This window comes from Humulus lupulus, chromosome 5 (assembly GCF_963169125.1).
Source record: "Humulus lupulus chromosome 5, drHumLupu1.1, whole genome shotgun sequence".
Taxonomy (NCBI): Eukaryota; Viridiplantae; Streptophyta; class Magnoliopsida; order Rosales; family Cannabaceae; genus Humulus; species Humulus lupulus.
The window spans coordinates 192,392,043-192,414,266 of NC_084797.1; the positions used below are offsets into that span (position 1 = coordinate 192,392,043).

The 22,224-nt window shown below is 44.3% G+C and overlaps 1 pseudogene; it reads left to right on the forward strand.

The window, feature by feature from the left end:
• LOC133779805 (S-norcoclaurine synthase 1-like) overlaps positions 1-22,224 on the forward strand; it is a 147,618-nt pseudogene that overhangs the window by 116,941 nt on the left and 8,453 nt on the right.

The window sequence follows — 22,224 nt, forward strand, 5'->3', positions numbered from 1 at the left end:
CACCACCGGCCTTTCTATCCTTAATTTCCTGAAATAACAACATCATAAGGAGTGAGCTTCTAAGCCCAGTAAGGAAAATACAAACAAGGGTTAGTCATATAATCAAACATAACATAATTTCACAAAAGTCATACCAACATAAACCTCTAGATCATATCATAACTTAAGTCATAATTCTAAATCATAATCTAAGTCATAAATCATAAATCATACTCTAAGTCGTAAGTCATAGGTCATAAGTCATAAGTCATAAATCATAGACCATAAATCATAGGTCATAAATCATAATCATAACTGTAATAACAAGTCAGATATAATAAAAAGATAAGTGTTTATACAGGGGTGGCTATTAAGCCCCGGACAAAAGTCTGTCATACACCGGACATAGGTCCGTCATAAAGTTTTGGAAACCGAGCCTACCGGACATAGTCCGTCATACATCATTGGACACCTTAGGTCCAGACACACTTACCCCTTTATTGTACCTAAAATGTTAGATCATACAAACATAAACTATATCATAATACTAAACTACCTAATTTTTCTTACCAAAAACCAGAATATTGGAGACAAGAGCGAGATTGGAACTCCTAAAACCAAACATAAAGAATGGTGAGTTTCTAAAGAAAAGAGATGAAAACTGTTATCACCAAAATTTGAAAACGATGACGTGGCAATAAAAGTGACAAGTGGCAAGAAATGGTTGGGTCAAAGGTTTTAGATTACTCTGGTGATATTACTGACATGAAAATTGTTTATCTAGTTTGGAAGTGATTTGTCCGACCTGGTAGAATTTATGTCCAACCGGTAAAGATTTTTGACTGACCAGTCACCTGTCTTGGCCGACCAGTGAAGTGCTTGGCCAGCCAGTCATCTGTTTTTGTCGACCAGTGAAGTGCTTAGCCGACCAGTCATCTGCTTTGGTCGACCAGTGAAATGTGTGGCCGACCGGTCATATGTTTTGGCCGACCAGTCAAGTGCTTTGGCCAACCAGTCTCTCTTCAAGGAGTGAAGTTGGCTGACTAAACAAATCATCATTATGTAGCGAAATTTCAGTAACGGCTTCGGCTAGAATTATTCGTACCCATGCGGGAATCTCTCAGATTATCCCAAAGAAATCGCATATTGTTGTATTTTAAATTTTATTATTAATTAAATATTGTGAAAGCAACAGAAATATCCCGATTATGAGGGATTTCAGTTTGTATGATCTTGGGCCTATAAATACAAAGCTCATGGCATCATTGAAAAGATTTGGATTCTGATTTTCTTGAGAGAGTATTTTGTATTCTGAGAAAAATATTGTATTCTTTTTCTTTATACTTAAGAAACTCAGTTGACACAGGTTCATCTGATCTTGAGTGTAGATCCATAAATCACAACTCTAAATGGATTAGGCTATTACCAACATATTGGGGCTGAACCACTATAAAAATTATTAGTGTCGTTTTTTCTCTTGAAGGTTTATTGTAGTTTTGACGTCTATTCGTCGTTGGCCAAAATTGTGGTCAACATTTTGGTGCTTTCATTGAGAGCCTAAAGAGAAAAACACACAATTATCGTATTATTATGGCACCCGAGAACACCAATGCAGCCTCCAAGAAGCCAGGCACATCTAAAGAGCCTGCTAGATCAGAAGGTCCTGGCCCTCAAGACCATGAGACTGAGCCCGGGGTCTTTCTCGAGGCGATGACTCAAGAGGTTGAACAACTCCAAGAAGCCATGGGGGCCTTCCAAGAGGAGATGGCACAATTCAACGCCCGACAGAAGTCATTCGCTGAGATGGCTAGACAAAAAGCTGCGTTTGAGCAACAAAGACGAGAGATGGATGCCAGGAGCGAAGAGATCAGGCGATGGCAGGAGGAGGCCGATAGGTGACACCGCGAGGCCGCACTCACTCTAGAGGCGGCTACGCAATTGACCCAGGCCAATGCCCAAGCTGCAGCACGAGGAGCAGCTACCCAAGGAGCAAGGAATACAGATGCTGGTCGAAAAACCACTGACAGACCCAATTCTCGAAGGCCGAACAGAAGTGGGAGTAATCCTCCTGGCCAGGAAGATGATGGGGTCCGATCTGGCACTGCCTCGACTCAAAGGGGGAACTCTAGAACCCCCTCTAGGAGCCACCAATCAGAAACTTCTAGATCCGGGAGTCACCGATTGGGCAGTAGAAAGACTCCACCCGGGAAAGAACAAACAAGAACTCCTCGAGGTAAAGGAGCTTCGCACTTCAAAGATGGGCATGGTCGTAATGAGGCTGATATTCATCACATCGACCAATCGAAGGAAAAAGATGGCAACGACCAGCAAGGAGGAAAAGACTGCCCAACACAGACAAGAAGGCCACCACTACATCCCAGCCAGCAACGCAGTGGGAAAGAGCACGTCCCGCGCGGTAAGCCTTCTGAAAAAACTCGGAGCACAGTGTTAGATCGATTGGGAAGACATACCTCTCAGAAGGATTTAAGAGATGTCATTCCTGACAAAAGAAGGACCATCCCAGTCGAAGGCCGAGATCCGACTCGACCTGCCAGTCAAGTAGAAATACTCGATGATAGTGCGCCGGATAGGAACGCCCAACCAGGCGGTCCAGACCTTGAGCCCCCAGCGGTCGCCCCAGGCATCCAGGCCCAGCTTGATGCACTAACGGTTGTAGTTCAAGGTTTGTCAAAACGACCTTCTGCAATCGATCCGGTAGACCACAGGAATGGTAGCCCGTTCTGTGCCCGAATCAGAGCAGCCCAACCACCAGCAAAGTATAAAGCAATTGTACTGCCAGTTTATACAGAAAAGGCAGACCCAATAAGGCATGTTGGGAAGTTTGAAGACCAAATGGAGCTGCTCGGAGTGAGTGATGACTATCACTGCAAAGTTTTCCCCACTACATTGTCTGATACTGCCCAAAAATGGTATTGGAAATTCAAGCCAAACTCCATTACCTCTTGGGAGAGTTTCAAGAAAGAATTTTGTAGACAGTTTAGCACTACTCGAACTCTTCCGGTTTATGCCAATCACTTGGCAGATATCAAACAAGGTAAAGATGAATCTCTCAAAAACTACATAAAGAGGTTCATGAGAGAAGCCAACCGAGCAACTGTTGTTGGAGATGAGGGGAAGATGGTTGCCATATCTTATGGTATAATCTATCAAAGTCCTTTGTGCGACATTATTCATCGCAATCCAATTTCAACACTACAACAATTTCTTGACCGGGCGGACAAATATATGAAATTGGATGACGCGATTGAGAAAGGAGAGAATGGCCTAAACAATCTGGGCGGATCATCTGATCCTCCTAAGAATGGTGGAAATGGACAAAATGGTGGGAAGAAACGTGGAAATAACGGGTCTGACCACCATGAGGAAAAGAAGGCTAAGTCGAGACCAAACGACAAGCCAACTAAGTATGAACCTCGGTTCACCAATTACACCACTCTTTCAGCCAGCCAGGCAGAAATATATCTGGCGAGTCATCAAGAGGTTCCCTACCGAAAACCCCCACCCATCCGGAGGGAGATGAGTAAGAGAGACTTGAATAAGTTCTGTCGTTTCCATGGAGATTATGGTCATGACACAAATGAATCCAATCATCTCAAAAACGAGATAGAGTTTCTCCTCCGGTCGGGAAAATTGAAAAAGTATCGAGCAGAAAAGACCCAAGGAGAAGGAAGTAACAACAATCCTGGGTTTAAGTGACAGCGGTCTCCACCCTTGCAACCCGAGCCTGTGGACTTCACTCTAGACACTATATGTGGAGGTCCACATCTAGCTGGGGATAGCAACAAGGTAAGAGAGAGATATGCTCGAACGCTTCAACATGAGTTGGATGCAACATTGACATCTGAGGTCATGGCTGTAGAAGATCGACCTCCAAAGAACCCACGGTATGAAAGTGATTCTCTCACTTTTACTGAAGATGATGCATGGCATGTGAGATATCCTCATAATGACCCCCTCATCATTACGGTCCAAATAGAAAACATGAAGGTGAAGAGGTGTCTGGTCGACACGGGGAGCTCTGTGAACATTATTTACAAGTCATCTTTTAAAAGGATGAAAATATCCATTAATGACGTGAATCCATGCTCTCAAGTCATTTATGGATTTACTGGAGTAGGGTTGTCATCGGCCGGAACAATCAAGTTACCGATCACAACAGGAGATGCTCCTAAGCACGAGACAGTCATGACAGAGTTTTTGATAGTCGACTGTTCGTCAGCTTATAATGTGATGATTGGTCGACCACTACTCATGGCCTTGCATGCGGCAGTCTCTATATGGCACCTTTCTATGAAATTCCTGACCAGTGCGGGAATAGGTTGTGTCCGAGGAGACCAAAGAAAAGCTAGAGAGTGTTACAATGCCTCGGTAGCTAAAGCACGAAGGGGAGCTAAGTAGAATAATATGATTGTGTGTGTAGGTAGAGAAGAAGTAGAGGAGATGGATGTCGACCAACAAAGCATTATGGTTGTAGCCCATCAAGAAAGAGTATTAGAAGATGTTAACCAAGAAAGCACTTTTGGTTTCAATAAGAAACAAGCCCCATCCGGTGATGAAGTCACCAAATAGGGCGTTGCCCAAAGCGAGGGAATGGACTTTGATCCTCACTTTGGGGATTTCGATAGCAAAGTGGGACCCATGGAAGAGTTAGAGGAGGTCTCAATAGATGAGAATGACCCGACCAAAGGCGTCAAAGTTGGAAGTAAGAGCACAGCTGGTAGAATTTTTGAGGAGGAATCAAGATTTCTTCGCCTGGTCTCACAAGGATATGGTGGGTATCTCACCAACTGTGATCAGCCACATGCTCAACGTGGATGAAAGCTACCCAGCAGTGCAGCAGAAGAGAAGATTGCTTGACAAGGAGCGAGCAAAGGCTCTCAAAGAGGAGGTAGAGCGACTAAAGGAAAACGGGTTCATAAGAGAGGCTTATTGCCCCGCCTGGGTTTCAAACCCAGTATTAGTGCCCAAGTCCAATGGGAAGTAGAGGACTTGTGTGAACTTTGCTGATCTGAATAAAGCATGTCCTAAGGACTGTTTTCCTTTACCAAGGATAGACCAGTTAGTTGATGCGACCTCTGGTCATGAAACTTTGTCTTTTATGGACGCTTACTCGGGGTATAATCAGATTAGTATGCATCCTCTCGATGAGGAACATACCAGTTTTTGAACAGACATAGGGTTGTATTGTTATAAGGTTATGCCATTCGACTTGAAGAACGCGGGAGCCACCTACCAGCGTTTAGTGAATGGCATGTTCCGTGACTTAATCGGCAAAAACATGGAGGTGTACGTAGACGATATGCTGGTAAAGTCAAAGGAAGCTGAAGGACATGTACGAGATTTGGAGGAATGCTTTGTAGTACTGAGAAAGTACAGCATGAAGTTGAACCCCCTCAAATGCTTGTTCGGAGTAAGTTCTGGAAAATTCCTTGGGTTTATTGTTAACTCGCGAGGAATAGAAGCAAATCCGAGAAGATAAAGGTGCTCGCGGAAATGAAGTCTCCAACCAGGATTAAGGATGTGTAAAGTTTGACTAGGCGGATCGCTGCTCTAAGTAGGTTCATTTCCAAATCAACGAAAAAATGTGTCCCATTTTTTAACTTACTTAGAGGAAGCAAAAAACTCGAATGGACGAAAGAGTGTGAGCAAGCCTTTCAAGCCATAAAGAAACACTTGGCTCAATCCCCTATTCTTTCAAAGCCAGTAGATGGAGAGGACCTCTTTGTTTATTTGGCAGTCACAGAGCATGCTATCAGTGCTGCTCTGGTGCGAGAATAAGATAAGGTGCAGCATCCAGTATATTATGTTAGCAAGCGGTTGATAGGAGCGGAGTCAAGGTATCCCGTGATCGAAAATCTGACTTATTGTTTAGTACTTGCATCTCGCAAATTGCGACCGTACTTCCAGGCACATCCCATTAAAGTATTTACCGACCAGCCCTTACGCCAAGTCTTACAGAAGCCAGAGTCATCTGGTCGTTTACTTAAATGGGCAGTTGAATTGGGCCAATTTGAAATCAAATACCAACCAAGGTCCACCATTAAAGGACAGGCTTTGGCGGATTTTATTGCTGAATGCACTGGAATTCCTAATCTTCCCGGCGGGAAAGAGAATGCGACTGGGTAGAGAGAGGATTTTCCTACTTTGCAACTTTTTGTTGATGGGTCGTCAAACGAAGATCATTTAGGAGCGGGAATTATATTGATCACACCGGAACAGCATCGAATCCATTGCCCATTGAGATTCAGGTTTAACGCTTCTAATAATGAGGCAGAGTACGAAGCCCTCCTAGCAGGATTGCGCCTGGCTAGGGATTTTCATGCCCGGTCGGTTGAAGTAAACAGGGATTCCCAGTTGGTGGTCTACCAAATCTTAGGGGAATATCAGGTAAGAGGTTTGCGCATGGTGGCATACTTGAATAAAACCAAGGACTTACTAGCACAATTTCAGGAGTATACTAATAAGCTGGTACCACGTGAGCAGAACTCCAATGCAGACGCTTTAGCAAAATTGGCTAGTGCAAAAGATGCTAAAACTTTGAACATAGTACCAGTAGAATACTTAGCAGAGCCGAGTATTAATGGATGGGAAGCCATGCCCATCACATTAGCTGACACTTGGATGACACCCATCATTACTTACCTTGAGCAAGGAGTCCTACCAGATAATAGTAATGAAGCCAAGAAGATTATGAGGCAAGCTGCTAGGTATATTATGATGGATGGGGTATTGTATAGAAGAGGGTACTCTATGCCACTGCTTAGATGCATAGCACCCGACTAGTTGAAAAACTTACTGACCAAAGTGCACGAGGGATTCTGCGGAGATCATGCTGGGGGGTAAAGTCTCTCCAAAAAGATTTTGCGGCAAGGATTTTTCTGGCCTACAATGAATGAAGATTCCATGGAGTATGTGAAGAAGTGTGATAAATGCCAGAGATTTTCTAAAATACCCAGGGCACCTCCGAATGTCTTAAAGCAGATGCAGAGTCCATGGCCTTTTGCAGTGTGGGGAATTGATCTGGTCGGGAGACTACCTAAAGGAAAAGGAGGAGTGCAGTTCGCGATAGTTGCTGTGGATTATTTCACCAAGTGGACCGAAGCTGAACCACTAGCAACGATCACCTCGAAGAAAGTGTTATATTTTGTGGTTAAGAATAAAATATGTCGCTATGGTCTGCCCAAGAAGATAGTCTCTGACAACGACACTCAGTTCGATAGTGACTTGTTTACTGATTTTTGCACTAGACATGGCATTACAAAAAGTTTCTCATCGGTAGCTCATCTGCAAGCCAATGGGCAGGTTGAAGCCGTGAATAAGACTTTGAAGGATTCTCTAAAAAGGCATCTAGAACAAGCTAAGGGTGCTTGGGCAGAAGAATTGCCAGAGGTCCTTTGTCATACAGAACTACTGCCCGGACAGCAACTGGTCATACTCCTTTTTCCTTGGCATATGGATATGAAGCCATGTTGCTTGTCAAGGTCGACCCACCATCTCGTCAGAGAACCACGTATGACCAGGAGGAGAATCACCAGTTGTTAACTGAATCTTTGGACTTTGTTGAAGAAAACAAGAAAAAGTAAGCTTGAGAGTTGCTGCCCATCAGCAAAAAGTGGCCCGCTATTTTAATTCCAGAGTTAGAGATCGGAAGTTCCAGGTCGGAGATTTGGTCCTTAGAAAGGTGTTCATCAAAGACCCAGTAGCTGGAGTGCTAGGACCAAATTGGGAGGGATCGTGTCAGATTGAGCAAGACCTGCCACCCGGCACTTACAAACTTTCTCGATTAAATGGAGAGCTGATCAGGAACTATTGGAATGGCGAGCACTTGAGGAAGTATTATCAATGAATACTTCTTACAGAGCAGTAGCTTAGTTTCAAGTGTTTAACTTGTTGTTTAAGTTTGTTTGTGAACTGGCTATTTGCTAACCAGTCATTTTATTTTTGAACAATTTTATTTTGTTTGAGACTCGTAATTAGACACGCTTTGTCCTTATTTTTTACGAGTAATAAAAGAGATCATGCGCAGTGCGGTCAAATCTTGCTACAAATTTTGCATATGTGTTGATTATTTGTACTTTGGCAGTGTTCAACTGTCAGTGCATTTTAAAACAAAAAAAAATTATGAGAGGAAAAAACCGGGCAGTGTTCATCTGGTCGGTATCCATCAGATAAATTGTCAGCATTTTAATGGTCGAATATTTTTGCAGTATTTAACTGCTGAAATATCCTCTTCATATTCGATGTGTTTCACGAGTAATAACTGCTCGAACAAATTCGGTCAAGTAGCAAGTGATCAAGGATTTTTCAACCCTCAATCACTTAGGGGGCACATAGGGTATACTGGTATGTGATTCAACACAGGCAATAAGAGCACGGGCAAAGATATTTGTTTTTAGGCTGACTTGTAAATTTTTGAAGTCAAAAAAGGCCATTAAGCTAACTTGTTTGACAAAACTTAAGTAACTTGGAATTTTTTCAAAATTTTAAGTTAAGAACAACTATTCGTGTGTAAACAAAACACTATGCTCATAAAATGTTAGAGCAATAAGAATGTGAGAAAGCATACTTAGTAGTGACTTATGAAATGTTTACAATTTCTAAGTTAGAAAACTAAGTACTCATATGAAAATGTAAGGCATCTATTAGAATAAAACTTTTAAATGACTCAAGTCTAAAAAGTAAAGTGTTCATGCCAACAGCTCGGCCATACGAGCAAAGTATAATAACAAGATAGTAAGATAAGTGTCTACTAGTCGGATGAGGGGCTCTCTGGTCGGCTAAAGTCTTATTGGTCAGCTAAGGGACTCCCTGGTCGGCTAAAAGTATGGTCACTGGTCTGGTAAACTGTTAACATGTTGATCAACACCATCCTCGGCATCGGTGACTTCCTCTGGTCAGAATGATAAAGTAGGAGAAAAAGGCATAGCACCAGCAGGATTGGCTGCCTCCTCAGCGGTCTTTGCCTCGCACTTGGCAAGTTCTTCTGCCCTGGCCTCCTCTGTGAGAAAGTAGAGGTTGAGGGGCTTGTTCAACTTCCATACCTGGTAGAAGCAGTTGAAACAAATCTCTTCATAGCGAGCAAGATCGGCTTCTTTCTCTTGCTTTAACTCCTCGTCCTCGCACGTCATTTTCTCGAGTTGATCAACCAACGTCTTGTTGGTTTGAATTTGTTTCTTGCTTTCATCGGCCAGCTCCCTTAGAGATCCACCCTGCTTGGTAATGGTCTTCTCCGCCTGTTCGACCTTGGATCGAAGATCCCTTTCGGATGAAGTTAAAGTTTCTATCTTGGCTTGGGCTTCCACCAGCTGATCATTTAAGACCTTGATCAACTCCTTATAGTCTACTGCTCGGTGCTGAGCATGACTGATAGTAATAAGCGACTGCAGTGGAAAATAGAGAGTTACTACAAGTAAAAACAATTAATAACAAAATGGGATGTCTTATGATAAAATACTTACACTCATCAGTTGGGAAAGACCCCTTTGCATGACGACTTCAAAACTGAGTCGAGGCAAAGATTCAAAGGTTTAAATTGTTGAAGCATCGTGTAGAGTTTTGTCAAGCAATTCCTTCCCAATGTCACCAGCGATGCGAAGGGGCTCACTTAAGCCAGTCGAGCGAGTAGGTGTTAAACTAGCAGAAGGAGGAATTGATGAGGGAGTCAGCTGCAGGATGATGATGGGCTGGTTAGGTAATCTCCCCTGACTGGTCGATATTGCCCTCGCAACTTTGCTTGGAGGGTTTGAGCTAATTCCCTCCCTAGGTTTCCTCTTTTGGGCAGAGGTAGTGTTGAATTGCTTGAACATATATGAATATGCAAAAGAATGAAGCACAAGATTTGTTAGTAAAAATTGGAACAATATGTAAATAAATAAAAATTTTACTACTACCAGACAACTCTACATATTTCATACAACCATTCTCGAAGAAATTTATTTATAATAAAACATCAAACTATGGTTACTGAACCTGAGTTTAGAATTTGATCAAGAAAGTCATCCTCTTCTTTAGATGATGAGGTGACATCTCTATGGAGCTCAATGGTATTTCCTTTCCCAGGCTTTGTAGGAATGTCACGTCTGCAATTGTCCTCTGGAAGAGGTTCCCTAATAATAAGGTCGCCTGGTCTACGAGAGTAGGGAGATGGTTCGGGAAAGAACTGATCGGTCACTACTTTAGTGTCAGCGTTTGACTAGTCAGTTGCGTTCGCTTCTTCAGTAGTGTTGTCTCCTATGATGTTTTGATTGCTTGGTAACAATCCCACCATTTGAAGATTGTCAACGTTTATCAACCCCTTTGCATTTTTCTCGTCAGTGGACATGTTAGCCAGTTCTTCTGCTCGGGAGTACATTTCCTTGGTTGGCAGAGGTTGATGGAACAGACCCGCATGCGTGAAGGCCAAGTTGTTGGCCTTAATGTCTGAAGTCAGAAAATACTCTGTATAGTATTTTTCGGGATTTGATTTATGTGCAATACCATGGAGGTATTTGATCCCTTTATGCCTATGGAATAGGTGGAAAGTACCTGAATTCTTGTGGCTCGGATTGGTCCTAAAGTCGAAGAGGTAGTGCACTTCATGAGGAGTGGGTGATCCAAGCCTTGAAAGAAGTATAGAATGTATAAAGCAGATAATGCCTGAATTCCATTGGGAGCTATCTGGAAAGGGGAGACATTGAAGTAATCCGCTATTGACCGGAAAAAAGGGTGCAGTGAAATAGTCGCTCCTGCAAATACATGGTATCTAGACCAAGCACAGTAAGGTCCACTAGTCTTGTTGGCTCTCTGATGAGGTCACGGGCATATCACGTTTCCCCTTCCAGGCCCGAAGCCTAAATGTGTTTATCGAACATGCTGGGGTTAAGTTTGGAAGGTTTGGCTATGAACCAAGAGGGCGCTTCGTCTTCATCTTTTCTTGGTTTTAACACAGTTGATTATTGAATCTCAGTTGTAAATTTATGGATGATCTTTCTCCAGCGTTTGCTAGGTTTTTGTATCTGGCGCGGCGGTCTTGAAGAAGCTGCAGTCTGGACTTCACCACGCTCCACTACCTTCTGTGTCGCTCTACGAGCCCCTTGAGGACCTTGGTCTTGAAGAAGTCGATTGGATTCCTTCACCCTCATTTGTGGATGTTGAAGCTATTGATTGAGAAACGGTTCTTCGTGAAGGAAATATAAGGCTGATCGGGGAAGGATCTTTTTAAGGCGACGAAGCCAATCTTCGGGAGTGCGACTACTAGGGGATTTGGATGAAGAGTCGCTACTTTGAGGAGTGTCGCTTGATTGGGGAATTGAAGTATCAGAGTTTGTATGGTTGTCACCTCCCTTGTAGTCGAAGCGATTCATCTACAAAAAAAAGTATGGGGATGTAACGCCCTGGATAGCCAAGACTGTTAAACTGTGTGTTTATAAAGTGCCAGACTTGCTAATCAAGTCATTTAATTAAAATTGTGTACTCAAACTATAAAGGAACTAGGGTTAAAAATGGTTTGGTCTCAAAAGCCACATTTTCATTAAGAAACATTATCCTTTACACGGGATCCCAAAAAGATACAAGTTTAAAGTTCGTTTACAAAAGTTATAAGGTTCAGATATGATAACAGGCCATGCTAAGGCAAAACAGACAGTTAGGCAGTCCCTATCCTGACCCACTCCTCGACCATGGTGGTCGAACAGCTGGTAATGTACATTCCACCTCAGAGCTCTCCATCTCAGGCTTGGTCCAACTTGCCTTTGCCTTTACCTGCACCACGTAGCACCCGTGAGCCAAGGCCCAGCAAGAAAACATAACAACGGAGCATAAGCAATCAACAGACAAATCAATATCTCACGTTCTCAAGCATATAATCATTCAGTAAAACCAAGTATTCAACATACTAAACATATCAACTCATATCATATATCACTGCACAAATGATAACTAGGGCTAGCGCTCTCAGGCTGCTCCCTCCGTTATCCCACTTACTCGAGCATGCTTAAGCCGAGCTCAGTGAATATTCTCGGCTACCAGTGGCCAAGCCGCGCCCTGTGCGCAAATACTATGTACGGCACTCTTAGGCTGCTTTACATGTCCCATGGCATAATACCATCATTGACACGATATAATTCTCGGGAGCACTTAGTCCCATCACAAACATATAATCGGGTGCAGTTTTCTTACCTTTCAATTTACTAGCTTTGATCCCTCGACTCCTTGAGCACGATCCCTCTCGAGCCCTAGTGCTCACCTAAACACAGTCATGGGACAAAGTCATTATCAATCCTCAAGTTCAAAACCTAGCCTCGGGGCTAATCCCGAGCCCCCGGGAAGTCCTAGTTCCACCAAACAAGGTGGTGGAATCAAACCCCAAACCCTTGGTCAAAAACCCTTGCAAACAACCCTAAAATCCCCTTCAAAGGGTAGGGTAGCGCTACAGCGCTCATGGGAGGGCGCTACAGCGCTACAAACAGAAGCAAAACCCCATCAGCAAACTTGGCCTAGCGCTGTAGTGCTAGTCACAGACAGACTTACACCAATTTTTCTCTTCTGCGATTTTCTCGAACCAACTCCAACCAAAACTCCTCCAAATCTTTACAAATCTTAAAAACAACCTTATAATCATGCTCCACTCATCCCAAGCACCCCAAATACCTAGAACTCAAGCACATGCATCCCGAAACTCAGAATTCACCATGGCCACTCCTAAACACTAAAACTCAGTAAAAACCAGCTGAACAACAAAGTTAGAGTTTAGACTTTATACCTTTGATAGGATTTCGACCACAAGCTGTCTCTAGGCCTCCTTGGCTTGCTTTTCCTTAACCTTTGCCCTGAATTTCCCCAAAGTTCCCCATCAAACTCAACTTACACACCATAGTTCAGAAACCAAACTAGCAACTAAAGAAATTACAGAACCTTACCTCAAGTGATGACCTAACCTTGCTAAACCCTTGTCAAATCCTCAATCTTAGCTCAGTAACCTTGTGGCTTAATTGAACTAGCTCTCCTCTAAATTTTACTTCAAGAAGAATGGAGAAAAGTGGTAAGAGAACCACAAACCGACTCAGAGGAAAACCACTCTGTTTTTCCATCCTTTTTCTTTCTTTTCAGACTTCTGTAATATTCTACAAATCCCACTAACATAAAGCCTTGGTAATACTTAACTCCTGTAAGCCAAATGACCATTATGCCCTCCCTATTAAATATAAACCCTTTAATCCACTTAAGGACATTCTAGTCATTTTACCCCAATTTCCGCTAACTCCTCGAGTGTCTCTAATATTTCCTGCTTAATTCCCGATACCTAATTAACCACCAATAATATTCCTCAATGTCAAAATAGACTCCAGTATATTCGCCAAATTCCCATTTATACCCTTAAGCTCACCCCGAGCCGGGTACAAATCCCCGCCATGACTTTTTCGCTACTTTGTTCACTAGGATCGTCTCGAGTCACAGATCACAGATATATCCACATAATAATGTGGTCTCGACAATTATCACATATATCAATACAGTTATGCCCATAATGGCCAAAATTACGGTTATGCCCTTCTAACCTAATCAGGGCCTACATGCATACTAATACACATAGTCATGCATCTCAAATACTCAAATAGTCATACAACATGCTTTAACTCATAATCATGCATCTTAATAATTAAAATCACACATAATTCCCATTATGCCCTCCAGGCACACTAATCAAGGCCCTTAAGCCTTATTAGCGAATTTGGGTCGTTACAGGGGAGGTGAGTAACCAAACAAACATAAATCAATCAGTGCAAAGGAAAAATATTTATTTACTACTCATAAAATATTTTTCTGGGAACTAAAAATATATTTTACTCCCCAGAATAAACATGTATGAAGGAAAATAAATTTGATGCCTAAAATGCATGAATCATTTTTTTCAAGACCAAAGGCTTGGAGGCGCGGCGTATCCGAGCAGACCCGCGTTGTGTCCGAACAGATCTGCGTGATGCCCAAGCGGATGGGCGTGTCCTCCGAGTGATCCATGTGATGCCCGAGCGGATGGGCGCGTGTGTCCGAGTGGATGGGCGCGGTGTCCGAGCGAATGCCCGAGTAGATGGTGGGGTGACTGTTTATCTGGGGCGTGTCCTTCGAGTGGTCCGTGTAGCACCCGATCAGTGGCGTGTCACCCGAGCGGCTGGGTGTATTGCGAAGTTGACCGATCAGCTGGATGCGTGTCTGAGCAGAGGCATGTGTCCGAGCAGTAATCTGTGTGTCCAAGCGGCTGGAGGTGCGCATCCGAGGAGCTAATGCGTCTGATCGGCTAGGTGGTGTCCAAGTGTTGGGATGCATGTCCGAGGAGCTGCTGGCTGGGCATCCAAGAAGCTGCGTTCGAGGTTGCGTGTCCGAGTGTCCGAGCGGCTTAGGGCATATCCAAGTGTCCGATAATTTGGTGGTAATGACCGATCGGCCATGTGCATATTTTCCAATAAATCATTTTCGAGAAGACCACAAATCTCAAAAGGCATGGACACAAACACATTTTTCTTACTCATAGGACACTATAGCAAGATCAAAAAATGGGGTTTGAAAAGTTCATGAGGTTCTAGGGATTTTATTTTCTCATCAAATACCCATAAACCCAAATATGCAATTTGGGGTGGAAAATCATTTTTTTCTTCAAATTTTCATGAAATTGGACACAAAATTGATTTACCCATAGCCTAAACTACATCAAAACAGCCACAAATTGCATCATTCATCAAAGATTCATACACAAATCCAAGAGTGTAATCTAAAGGGGGTTTCGGCACATACAAGGGTTTAACAAGCTTTAAGTTTAAAAAAAAAAAAAGCTTACAAATGGAGATGAGGAAGAAGAGCTTACCCAAATGTCTTGAATAGGTGTTGATTTCTTGAAGAACCCTTGGATTTGCTTGAACGAAATTGGAGCCCTTCTTGGAGTTCTTGGAGGATTTCGGCCAAGGGGAGGAGATGCTTTGGAGCTTTCGGCCAAGATACAAATGGGAGGTTTGTGAGCCTTTTGTTTTCTTTTTTCTTATGAATTGTGAGCACTTATGGGTCTATTTAAAGGGAAGAGTGGAAATTTTCCCTTACCTTTAGACTCTTGGAATTCTCTTGGCTATTCTCTCCCCCGTGATTGGGAGCAGTTAACTGCAATGATCGTGGTCTGGTAAGGCGTCGTGGTTTGTTTGCAAATGCAGGAGAATGTGTAAAGTCAGTTTTCTCTTTTTATGCCATCAGTAGTTGGAGAAAAAAGTTTATTATGTGAGTATATCATATAATAAACTTGGGGGGGCAAATGTTATCACCAAAATTTGAAAATGATGACGTGGCAATAAAAGTGACAAGTGGCAAGAAATGGCTAGGTCAAAGGTTTTAGATTAATCTGGTGATAATACTGACATGAAAATTGTTTATCTAGTTTAGAAGTGATCTGTCCGACCTGGTAGAATTTCTGTCCGACCTGTAAAGATTTTTGACTAACCAGTCACATGTCTTGGCCGACCAGTGAAGTGTTTAGCCGACTAGTCATCTGCTTTGGCCGACCAATGAAGTGCTTAGCTGACCAGTCATCTTCTTTGGCCGACCAGTGAAGTGTGTGGCCGGCCGGTCATATGTTTGGGCGACCAATCAAGTGCTTTGGCCGACCAGTCTCTCTTCAAGGAGTGAAGTTGGCCGACTAGACAGATCATCATTATGCAGCAAAATTTCAGTAACGGCTTCGGCTAGAATTAGTCGTACCCACGCGGGAATCTCTTAGATTATCCCAAAGAAATCGCATATTGTTGTATTTTAAATTTTATTATTAATTGAATATTGTGAAAGCAACAGAAATATCCCGATTATGAGGAATTTCGGTTTGTACGATCCTGGGCCTATAAATACAGAGCTCATGGCATCATTGAAAAGATTCGGATTCTGATTTTCTTGAGAGAGTATTTTGTATTCTGAAAAAATATTGTATTCTTTTTATTTACACTTAAGAAACTCAGTTGACACAGGCTCATCTGATCTTGAGTGTAGATCCATAAATCACAACTCTAGGTGGATTAGGCTATTACCAACATATTGGGGTTGAACCACTATAAAAATTATCAGTGTCGTTTTTTCTCTTGAATGTTTATTGTAGTTTTGACGTCTATTCGTCGTTAGCCAAAATCGTGGTCAACCAAAAGAAAACTAAACCATCAAAGAAGAAACTTATCGAGAAGAACCTTAAATTAAAGAACTTAAACACCTAACCATCAAAACCATAAACAGAAGTTAGGATCTGAAAGAAACTTAAGGAAAACTAAGGAATCATAAAGAATAGAACTTATGAATAGTATTACCTTGGATAAACTAGAACCGTTCTACACCTCGATATCGAAATCACACTATATATCACTACCCAAGTGTTTATAAAGCTTAAGATGATCAAGCTTTTATCCCAAAACCCTAGTGTTTCTCTCAAGAATAATCTAAGCAGCTTGGAGGCTCTGAACTGTGCTTGAAGAATGAATAAAATGCCTGAGTGAAGTGTCCTATTTATAGAGTTCAAGGAGTGAAATTATCTCATTTTAGATTGAATAAATAAATGATAAAAAAAAAATTGAATATATTTGAATTATCTGTTCAACAGATGCTTAAAACTCGGTCAAAAATGTTCAGAGGCAAGTCAAGAGGTTAAGGGTCGTTTCAAGCTCGGATTCTACAAAGTTTGAAAATATGGTCCTAGGGCCGATATATCGCCCACCCTAGGCAATATATCACCTGGCCCTATGTCCCGAGTGATCGTGGTTTCTTTCGTGCAAACTCGACGTGTTTTCAGTATCTTCCGTTAGGCGATATATCGGCCCCTAAGCTGCGATATATCGACATACGGAGATATTTTAAACACGTAATTGCACTAATTTAGGATAATTTGAATTAATAAAACAGCTTTGACTGAGTCAAAATTCGATCCTAACAGTTTCTGGAAGGTTCTAGAGCTTCTAGATTCTTCTATTATTAAACTATTCATTTAAAATGCTTAAATCCTCAAATAAACAAGATTGTGACAAGTTTCATGCTCTTAAAATTCTATCTAAACCTTAGGTTATAATAAATAATATTCAAACCTTATGTTAAAATTAATATTTCTAAACTATAGATTAAACTTATAAAATCAATAACTATTTCTATGAGTATCCAACTAAATCCCGGCTTGAACCAATATCCGCTAAAACTAACATACTATAAGCTATTATTATCTACTACTACTACTACTACTATCTAACTAAGTAAAATTCTGGGACGCTACATTGTATATCTTGAGTGTCTGGGATTTTCTTAATGCAGATGATTTTGATATGTATGAACATTGGTTGTTGGGTGCAACCAATGTGCTTGATTTTCTGTTAGGATTATTATTGAGAATTGTATGATAGGGTTGGAACTTATCCAATACCCTAATGATCGATAGAGATATCTACCTTAGGTTGATCCGTTACTGGGTTTTAGTATACTTATGTGTAAGGCTATTCTTACTAAGCGTTTTCGCTTACCTAGTTGTTTCATGCTGTAAGTAAGTGCAAAAGCAAAGTGGAGCGGTGAGCATCAAAGTCTGTTTATGGATATGTACATGTGGCCTGACCTGGGGAGGATTTTGATGGAACACCATTTTGAAATGAAAAAGCTGGGAGTTTGTTATTTCTTTTATGACATTTGTACGCCCTGATTTGCCCACGGGCTGATTAGCAAACTGAGATACGGCCTAATCATGACTACCACGTGGACATCCCCAAGACCGGAGCTGCCATCATAAGGTCCTACCTCCTTAGCTCGAGGTAACCTAAGGGTTCGCCAAGATTGCTTAAGGACTGTCTGGACTCTGAGGGCAACAGGTCGAGAGAAGCATCCAGCTCGTGGTACGGGCTAGAGTTGGAGGCTGTGACCATTTGTAAAGTCAACCACGCAAGGTAAATGTGCATATATCATACATCACGTGTCTGATATACCCCTGACTTCTCGGACACGCAGCAGGAACGTGCGTATTCAGACACCCACGACTGGGTTGGGCCGTGCGGCCCATTATCCCCTTACCTATTGATTTGACCACACTTATGTGTCAGGTTTAGGAATTAATCATGAATGTCACAGAGTTGACATGATAGGTAAGAAGGTCACAGGATGACCTTCTTACAAACTCTCAGGTGCCTTCTCCTATAAATATGGAGACCCTGGGAGTTATAAGGGGTTGGATTCTATATTGTAAGAAATACCCTGTAAAAGAATACCCAGTATCTAGCAATAATACCGACTGGTGGAGTAGAAGGATTTTAACCTTTGAACCACCTAAAAAATGTATTTTGTGTCACCATTTCATTTCCAAGATCATTCATCTATTTCGGTTCAACATAAGCACTAATCCCTTCCTCTTTCTTTTCTTAATTACCTGTTGGCGAAGAACCGCGTCAACAGTTTGGTGCTTTCATTGAGAGCAAGTTCGATTGGTGTCGTCGCAGATATCTAACTATGGTGACCACTTGATCCAGACACGGTAGCGAGACGGAACAACATGATGGGCAAGAGGCTCATCATGTCGCCATCCCCGACGAACAAATTCCTGAAGTCCAACGGCGGCCAGGAAAACAGCCGGCGGGCCAAGATGACACTGGAAGTTCGGCGCCCCGGCCACCTAATCCAAACCCATGTTATTACACTGTGGTGGAGATGGAGAATGCTCAGCTGAGGAGCCAGCTAGCAATAGCTAATCAGCAGATCAAAAACGTGCTGGCCCGACTACCCCCTCTCACAACCGATGCTAACGTCGGAGAGAGGCAAGGCGAGGCTCCTAAGTCTCGCCGGGGTAATCGGTCCAGGCATAGCCGCTCGAATAGACTTCCGACAGCCAACTCCACTCCTTCATCGCACCGTCGAGAGGCAAACTTTGGAGAAATGCCTAGAGCCGGACAACAGCAGTACAGCCGTTCGGTCAGAACTTCAACTCCCAGCTCCCAACCAGCCTCGAGCGCGCCCAGGAGAGCTCGAGGAAATTCCAGAAGGAGGTCCGGGGAGGGCTCGCAGCCGTCCTGCACCTCTTCCTGATCGCCAGACGTGGGACCCGCAGGTTGGCAGGGCCGCGAGGCCCCCACCTAACCTCCTCCGTCCTGACGGAACCAGGATCGCCTCTCTGGTCAGGCATCCTCCCTCTCCAATAAGATATCCATCTCCTCCTCAGCCCATCCGAGATATCCCGACCTATGGAAGTAGCAGGAGAGACCCGCCTTCCGCAGGGCCCTCCCGACGTAGCAGGGCGCCGAGAGAAAGCCCAGATCCTCACCGCCAAAGGCGGGCTCCGAGCCTCTCTAGCAGAAGCCACTGGACCGGCAGTCACTGGAGTGACCTTTCTGACGGAGACTTGCGTCAGCGTTTGAGTTCGGCGCAAAGCCCTCAAACCACCCAGGGGGGCGATCTGCGAGATCGCCTTAACTTTCATAGAGGGGAGCAAGTAGGAGGTGATAGCCATGCTCGCTCAGGGGGAGCCCTCTCTGAAGTACGTAACGGCGGGAATGCCCCAAATAACCTATCTCAAGATAGGAAGGGCAATAACCCACCAAATATGTGCAATGGGTCCGGAGCTGTTAAACAGCCCCGGAATAACCAAGGAAATCAGGACAAAACCCTCGAGCGCCAGGCTCAGATGGAGGAGCTGATGAGGAAGCTCCTGTCAGAGAAAGAGAAAAATGAGTATGATTCGGGGACGAGATGGAGCTATTCGCCCCCAGCATAGCAGCAACGGCTTACCCACCCGGTTTTCGTATACCGCACCTGTCCAAATTCAATGGGGACGGAGACCCGTCGGATCATCTGGGGATGTTCAACACCCTGATGATGGCCCACAACATTGGCCCCGAGCTAAGGTGTTTAATCTTTCCTTCCACACTGACTGGACCAGCCAGGCAGTGGTTCAAGCAAGGCAAAAGACAGTTAATCAGCTCCTGGAAAACTTTCTCGGCTGACTTCAAAAGGGCATTCCAAGCCTCCCAGGCTGCCCGCGTTCAAGCCGACTCTCTGGCTAACGTGAGGCAGCAGCCCGACGAAACTCTGAAGGCTTACCTGAGCAAGTTTGCAAATGTCGCTGCTCGGGCCAGAGACGTGGATGACAGCTCCAAGTTCATGGCCATGAGGACTGGAATCCTCGTCGGAGGGGAACTCTGGAAAGATATACAAAAAGGGGGAGTTAGCTCGGTGAACGAATTCCTCAACAGGTCCCAGGAATGGATCAACTTGGAGGAGGCCGAAGCCTCAGCTGCAGGGACCATCCAGGTCCCTGATCATCCCGCTGGAGTGGGGACGGAGGTCATGGCAGCGACCCAAAACGTCACACAGAACAACCAGCTCGGTGGAGGCAAAAGAAAGGGGAATGGCGAGGGCAGCCAGCACGGCCTAAAGAAGAATAAGTCTGTAGACAAGTTTAAGCCTGTCTACGCGACTTATACAGAGCTCACCCAATCTAGGGAGAACATCTTCCTAGCTAACTCTACTCGCCTCCCCTGGAAGAGGCCGGAGCCGTTGAAGCACCAGAAAGGGAAGAGAGACACCTCCAAATTTTTCCGTTTTCATAACGATGTTGGCCACAATACCGACGATTGTAGGCATTTAAAAGATGAGATCGAGACTCTCATCCAAGCCAGCCCCTTGGCCCAGTACGCGCGGAATAGGGTTCCAGCAAGTCGACCTGCTCCGGAAGTCCCAATCAGTCAGCTCGGGTCTCGGGTAGATCAGGATGTCCCTCCTCCCGTGATAGGAGGGGAGATATCCACCATCTCTGGAGGTCCGCAATTAGCTGGCGCGAGCAGGGGCGCCCAGAAGAGGTACGTAAATGAACTCAAGGCACATAATGGAGTAGAGTTCATCCCGGAGCGGCGATTGGAGAAGCCACTGATCATTTTTACGGAGGAAGGCGCGGGCCATGTCCAGTTCCCTCACAACGACCCCCTGGTCGTAGCAGTTCAGTTCGCTAATCGGAGGGTTAGGAGGGTGTTGATTGACAATGGGAGCTCAGTGAACCTCCTATTCCGGTCCACGTTAGAGAAGATGGGTTTGACTGTCGCCGAGCTGAAGGCGACCTCCATGATGCTATATGGTTTTTCGGGAGAAGGATCAGCGGCTATAGGGACTATCGAGCTGGTGATCACCCTAGGAGAAGGACCCCGGACAATCTCCAAGCTCCTCGAGTTCGTGGTCATCGTCTTCTCCGCTGTGTACAACGCAATTTTGGGACGGCCCACGCTCATGGCCTTTGAGGCCGCCATGTCCATTCGCCACCTCGCCATGAAATTTCCTACCTCCATGGGAATATGCATTGTCCGTGGCGATCAGCTCGCTGCCAGGGAATGCTACAGCATTTCCATGAAGGGAAAATCAAAATCCGGGCAGCTGGCAATGGCCGTCCAAAGTGGTGAAGAGGAATCTCAGGAACCCTTGGCTGGTCCTGAGACTGAAAAACCTCAAAGTGCCGAAGGGGAAAATATCGTCTTAAGTGAGGATATTAACCCCCGAATAGGCGAGGACAGATCCGAGCTCTAGGCTATTGAGGAGCTCGAAGAAGTAAGCATCGACCCGCAGAACCCTTCACGGATGGTCAAGCTCGGGAAAAACCTCTGTAGCAAGAGGAAGGCGGAGCTGACTAGATTTCTGCGGGATGACCTGGATGTGTTTGCGTGGTCACACGAGGATATGGTGGGAATTAGCCCGAGTGTCATCATGCACACCCTTCATCTGGATAAAAGCGTTCCTTCGAAGGCCCAGAAACAGAGGCGCCTCAGAACAACCCAGGCTGAAGCCTTAGAGGAAGAAGTAGCCCGGCTCAAGAAATGCGGCTTTATCCGTGAAGCCAAGTTTCCAATTTGGGTCGCCAACCCCGTGCTGGTCCCGAAACCTAACGGGAAGTGGCGGACCTGCATCGACTTCTCCGACCTGAATAAAGCCTGCCCCAAGGATTGTTTTCCACTGCCACGGATTGACCAATTGGTGGACGCCACGGCAGGGCACGAGCTCATGTCCTTTATGGACGCATACTCAGGCTACAATCAGATCGCCATGAATCCGGCGGACCAGGAGCACACCAACTTCATGACCCCGACTAACGTTTATTGTTACAAGGTCATGCCATTCGGGCTGAAGAACGCCGGTGCTACGTATCAAAGGTTAGTAAACAGAATGTTCGCAAACCAGATCGGGAAGAACATGGAAGTGTACGTTGATGACATGCTAGTCAAGTCAAAG